Source organism: Cyprinodon tularosa, unplaced genomic scaffold, assembly GCF_016077235.1.
Source record: "Cyprinodon tularosa strain WSP-4 unplaced genomic scaffold, ASM1607723v1 ctg827, whole genome shotgun sequence".
Classification (NCBI taxonomy): domain Eukaryota; kingdom Metazoa; phylum Chordata; class Actinopteri; order Cyprinodontiformes; family Cyprinodontidae; genus Cyprinodon; species Cyprinodon tularosa.
In genome coordinates this window covers 105,860-112,500 of record NW_024039593.1, presented here as the reverse complement: position 1 = coordinate 112,500, position 6,641 = coordinate 105,860, and the positions used below count along the sequence as shown (strand labels likewise).

General features: G+C 41.5%; 1 protein-coding gene across 1 annotated transcript in view; it reads left to right on the top strand.

Moving 5' to 3' along the window:
* The window catches only part of zeb1b (zinc finger E-box binding homeobox 1b), an 88,450-nt gene that overhangs the window by 2,028 nt on the left and 79,781 nt on the right, over positions 1–6,641 (top strand). The window lies entirely within an intron of this gene.

Below are 6,641 nucleotides of genomic sequence, written 5' to 3'. Positions count from 1 at the left end.
TCTAGAGTTGCTAGACATCGAAGAGGAGCAGGTTCTGTTAATGGAGTTGGCAAGAAGACCGATTAACCTTTCGTCGTAGTTGTCCATTGTGGTTGTTCCTTGGTTTTTAAAAATGGCGCGCCCCAGATTTCAACTATTCGAGAACTCGCGAGAACTTCGGCGGATGGTCACGAGAACTTTGTTTTGGCCTAGACCTTGGCTTCTTTATAGAATTTGTCTGAGGCATCATACATGTGGTTGTACTTCCGAACGTCCCTGATCAAACTTTCGTCGTAGTTGTTCGTCTATTTTTAAAAATGGCGTACCCCAGCACCGAATCGAGAAGGACAACCAAACAGACAGCCGGAACGGCAAACCAAGGACCAATCACAGCTGCTTCTTGTCTGTGCACTTCCGCTTGAGTTCTGCGCTGGTTTGCGACCGTCCGTGAGGTGCACGACAACGGTTGCAGAGGCTATGCGTCAGAAGCATAAATTGGCCCTAAGCATCGCTTTCCTGTGTGGACATTAGCCCTGTTTACCATTATGTCAACTTTGAACAAACTTATTAAATATAAAAAATGCAACTATTCGAGAACTCGCAAGAGAACTTCGGCGTTTTGGCCGAGACCTTGGCATCTTTATAGAATTTGTCTGAGGCATCCGACCGTGCTTCCGAACGTCCCTGATCAACCTTTCGTCGTAGTTGTTCGTCTGTTTTTAAAAATGGCGCGCCCCGGCACCGAATCGAGAAGGACGACCTGATTTTTGTCTGCGCACTTCCGCTTGAGGTCTGCGCGGGTTTGGGACCGTCCGACGCGTAGTCGAGATTTTATTGAGGTGCGCAACGACGGTTGCAGAGCCTTTGTGCGGGGGGCGTGGTTGCGCACAGAGACCGATTTGACGGTTGCAGAGGCTATGCGTCAGAAGCATAAATTGGCCTTAAGCGTCACCTTTCTGTGTTGACATTAGCCCTGTTTACCATTATGTCAATTTTGAACAAACGTTTAAAATATAAAAAATTCAACTATTCGAGAATTTGCGAGAACTTCGGCGGATGGTCACGAGAACTTCGTTTTGGCAGAGACCTTGGCATCTTCATAGAATTTGTCTGAGGCATCGTACATGTGTTTGTGCTTCCGAACCTCCCTGATCAACCTTTCGTCGTAGCTGTCCATTGTAGTTGTTCGTCTTTTTAATAAAATAGTGCTCCCGGCACGGAATCGAGAAGGATAACCTGCTTTTTGTCTGCGCACTTCCGCTTGAGGTATGCGCCGGTTTTGGGACGGTCCGACACATAGTCGGGATTTTATTGAGGCAGAGACAGATTTGATGGTTGCAGAGGCTATGCGTCAGAAGCATAAATTGGCCTTTATGGGCATTGGCTGCGCCTGGCAGTGATGTTGGGGGGTTGGATCAAGGTGAGCTCCATTCCCTGATTGTAAACATAGAGGTGTTAACAGGCTGCAGGACGACAGGTGTTCCGAGTCGCGTCCCCTTTCGTCACCTTAACCTCCATGGGGAGGCCATCAGCTTTCCTCTGGCTGCGGTTTGGGAATAGAGGAATGCAGCGGGCATTAACATTCTCTGCAAAAAATAAACAGGGCTGGGAGGCCGGTTAATATGCCCTCTAAAGGGGGGGGGGGGCTCATGCATCCAGGTAGGGAGTTTTAAGGAGGCAAAGAAAAAGGGATTTTGTTTATTTTTATGGATTTCACAAATATGCATAAGACCCCATAAAAGTAACTCAGGGTAAATTTTGCATCCATCCATCCTGTTTTCTTAATCTTTCTTAATGAAAGCTCTCTGTTTAGATTCAATCAAATATTTGATTGAAGAAGAACTCTGGAACAGATAGATTCCCCCCCCCCTCCTTTTTTAACAAGGAGAACGTAGGAAGCCGATTCTCTGGGCTCCATCTGATGCCTACACCCACTGCCACTTTAAAAGAAGAAAAAAAAACCAAAGCTTATGTAATAGAGTGGAGTTTAAAGGCCTGGTGGTGAAACTACGCCTCAGTTAAACGTCGCGCTCCAGAAACAGCCCGGAAACCTCCGACGTGACGCGGATCTCAGGGAAGGAACAGCAGTAGGTGAAGGAGGAGGTTACCCACTCCTGCCTTCTAACAGACATCTGTTTACATTTAGGGGTCCAAACCCCCCCCACCCACCCACCCACCACCACACACCAGCACCTCTCCGTTTGGCCGAGGAGGAAATTTTTCATTTATCTCTCAGCTTTTGAGCAGCTTCCACAGTGAGCTGCATCTGAAAGCGCCAAGTAGGAGGAAAATCGCTCCGTCTCTCCTCCTTCCACAGCTTGGCCTTTATTTTTTGGGAGAATAGTGAGACACAGTAGCTAAAGGGGGGGGGGGGGGGGGGATTGGAGGGGGCGGGGGTCTGACTGCCCCCTGACCTGGGCACCCATGCGTTCTTAGAGTATGACTTCACTTTCCCCCCTCTGTGCCATTGTGTGTCTTCCAGCATGTCCAATTGTGTTTGTGTTGAAGTCTGTTCAATGATGGGGGGGTTCCTACCCACCTTACCCTTCCCTCCTGTCCTAAACCGAGTTCCCTGCAGAGGGAGAAAGGGAGGAGGGGGTACAACAGGTGACAAGTGGAGGAGCGTCTGCTGCAGCAGATGCGGCGGACGACTCGCCCTTGTCTCGCCGGAAACAAACCAACCGCAGATATACTTGTTGACGGTTTTTCTTTTCGGTTTACGTTGGGTGGCTTCCTCCGCCGCGAAGCAGCGGATCTCTGTTAATGATTAGCTGCTCCTACGGAGGAGGAGAGCATTAGCCTATAAAAAGGTGCTCCTTCTTTTTTAAACTCCTGAGTCAGTGTCAGTAACCCCCTCTAACTGTGCTCGGATGTGCTTTATTGGGGTTTGTGTGATGAACCATTGTGAGTCATGTGGGGAGGTAGAGGGGGGGGGGGGGGGGGTTCTGAGGAGAAAGAGCATAGTTACCTTTGCAGTAGCCTGCTCTCTACCTCATACACTTTGAGCGGCAGAAGAAAAGGACCATTCAGCGGGCCCGGCATGGGGAGGGAGAGCCCTTTTCACACTCAGCTTGTGGGAAACTTCTCCAGCCACACTGTGCAGGCCATTTGCATACGACCCATTCTTTTTTTTTTTTTCTTCCTTGCAAAGGTCCCAGTGAGGGTGGAATCCGCGGAACATTTGCAGAATTTTTTAAATCCTTCTCTCACGCAGCCTCCGGGGCCTCTTAAGGGGCCGGCATTGCAGCAGTCGGTGCGGCCGCCGCTCTCACCTGAATCCTCCCATCCCTGCGCTGCCTCTGACCTGGCGTCCTATTTGTGTTTTGCTTTTGATATTCACTGGATGTCTGATATAATACAGGGTTCTGATAGCTTCCTTTTGATTTCTGGTGAAAGAAAAACTTTAATTTAAACTTCAATTAAAGCTTAAAGACCAACATTTCTCTTCAGTCCTTTCTACATAATATCTCAGCCTTAAAATTGGATTTCAAAGGTCTGGACTTTGACTAGACCAGGAGTCTTCAACCTTTAAAATCCAAAGAACCAGTTTTTGAATTCAGCCAATTTAAATAAAAGTTCACTTGATTGATTAGAGCCCCACGAAAACTGGGTCGGTTTAACGCCCCCTAAAGGGCCTCTAGTGTCAGTAGATAACTTTACATCAGAAACCTCGACAATCACATGTGGCGTTCCACAAGGCTCCATTTTAGAGCCTCTTCTATTCAATGTCTACATCTTCCTCACAACCCAGAATCTTAATAGACAAGTTATCGACACTATGCAGACGACACACAGCTATACTTACAATGTCATCAGGTGACTATAAACTAGGACTGCAGCTAAGGGTTATTTTGCAAATTGATTAATTTGTCGAGAATTGATTGGATTAATAATGAAATAGCCAAAGGAAAATAAAAGAAGGCTTTTATGAAATCAAACCAGGTGAAACTAACATTTTTTCCACTTGATATATATATATATATATATATATATATATATATATATATATATATATATATATATATATATATATATATATATATATATATATTTTATATATTTTCTTTCTGGTACGGGCATGTTTTTAGAATCTTTATACCCCAGATAACAATTAATAGATTTTCTTTCTCTCTCTTTTTTAGATTTTCCTCTTTTTTTGCGTTTTTTTTCCTTTTTTATCTTTTTTTTAATTCTCTTTTTTTCCCCTAATTTGTAGATTACTAAATAGAGATTATTTTAATAATCGATTCATCCGATTAATAGCTTTCTGCCCTATTATGAACCCGTTTAAGGTTTGAATAAATGTATTAAATAAATTGTTTTTCTAATGTACGGCACTTTGAAATGTCTTGCCACTAAAATTTGTATAAATATTTGAATAAATTAGCCTTTTTTTCTGAATATTGTTAAATACATACTGCAGGAAACATACTCTCATATTTCTTTTACAAAACTGTCAATTTACTTACAGTTTAAAGTTTAAAAATGAAGAAAAAACTAAACTTTTGCACAAGAGAAGTTGAGATTTTTGGACAATTTTATATTTAAAAGTTGTTGTTTTTTTACCCAATGACAAAAAATTTCTAAAGAACACATTTCAGGTACTCCCTGAAAACTCAACGCATTCATGTCGTGAAAATAAATTAGAAAACAAGGGAAAGTGGGTGATTTAGCCTTTCATATCTACTGCTAATATTTTACCATAGAAGTTTTCCTTCAGCATAAAGGTTTTTAAAGAAATAAAATCCATTTGGAAGCTTATGAAGTTATGAAGATGGATCCCTCTTTAATGAATCTGAATCTACTAAATAAAGAGGCGTCTTCTTTGTTTTTCTAACAGTTATTTTGTTCTACAGTCAATAAATCTAGATTTCAGTTTACACCCCTCCCTTTCATGATAAAACAATTCATTTAATGCTTATTTATTAAAATGTGTCTATTTATGCAGCTCCAGACTAGAGCAGACCGATCCATCATTCAGCCAATATTTATGGCCGATATTTGCCTTTTTTTTGTTTTTGTTTACTTGTATCGGCAAAGTTTTGTTGCACTGTGTGTCGGCGGGGGTCGGTGTTTATTTTTCCAGTATCGCTCTGTATTTATACCTGATCCAGTCTGCGTTGCAATAAGAGCTGAGAGGTGGGCTGCATGTTATATTAGGGCTGAGTCCATCTGGTTGGAGGTCAGCAAACAGTGAGGCGTGCGACTATAACAGCCACAAGCTAGCTGACAGCGCTAGCTGTGCTATGAGGGAATATAGAGACTCTATACAGTCAGCTTTACCTAAAAGTTTGCTTAAACTCAGGGCTGATTGGTGAGGAATGACTTTTATTAAAGATGGAAGTTAACTCAGAAAACCACTGCTGCCCCTGCTAAAAGAAACGTCCCCACACCATTATAGCTCCACCACCATGCTTGACAGCTGGGTAGAACGTTTATGCTGCCGGGTTCTGGTGTTTTTATAATGTAGACGTTGTTCTGCATGTAGACCAAACTGTTCAATCAGACCAGAGAACTTCATTCACTAGGACTTCATATCCCCCCTTCATTAATTATTGGCAGACTGGTGGATTCCACAACTAAAACAGTGTCTGAGCCGTGCACCTCTGCAGCTCCTCCAGAGTTAGTCATGTTCCCTAACCCTTCATATAAATAATGAGGCATCACAGTGCTGACATGTCTGCTCTGCTTCAGATAAACACCCACAATCCAATATCCGTATGGATATTACATAGAAAAAGTCCAATTCCAAATTGTATGGAGTGAATTTTTATCCATTATTGTTCCAAGCTAAAGCATTTTTTGCAAATAGGGAAAAAAAGCAATCCAGGAATGAAACCTCCATAAACATTTTAAGCAGAAAATGTTTTGAGCATAACTTTTCTCTTTACTTTAGATTTAGTTTTTCCAGATTTATTTTTAAAAATTTGTATATATTATAATAATTTGAAAGCAACCCTTTTTTTTATTTTTTTTTATTTCAGTTTTTCAGATTTTATGTAATAGCCTTCTTTTTACAGATTACAAGTTCACCCTTTCTGAGGGCGGGCTTTCCTCTGGAAGACGATTTTCTATTGGTCCGTGTCAACGTTAGCAACATTATTATTGGTCAAGAGCGGGTTTTTATATTGGGCTTAAAGCCCAAACAGAAATGTAAAAATAAGTATAAAAAAACTTGGAAAAAATTAGTTGATTATAAAATATCAGGAAATAAAAATCGAAAAATTATTTTTGAAAAATAAAAAAAAGCATGGAAAATGTAAATAAAAATAAAATAAGAAAAAAAATAAAATCTGTAAAAGAAATAAAAAAGAAAAATTTGTAAAATTATATAAAAAAAACAACATGAGAAAACACCAAAGTTACTCACAACATTTTTTTCCATTTCCATGTATGATTTGCAACAATAATGAAACAGAATTCACTCTATAGAATGAAGCCTTCAGTAATACCTGCTCCCCCCTCCCTGACTGATAAATGTCAGGTAAACGCTGCTGATGTGTTCTTTAATCATCTTCAGGGTAACACCGAGTGCCTCACCCCCTCCTCGTCCCCACATCATGACCACCGCCTCGTTTTATTTTTTTTTCCACCCCTCCTCTTCGGGGTCCTCAGTGGAGCGGTTAATGAAAAAGACTGGACAGACACAATAGGCAGAAGGC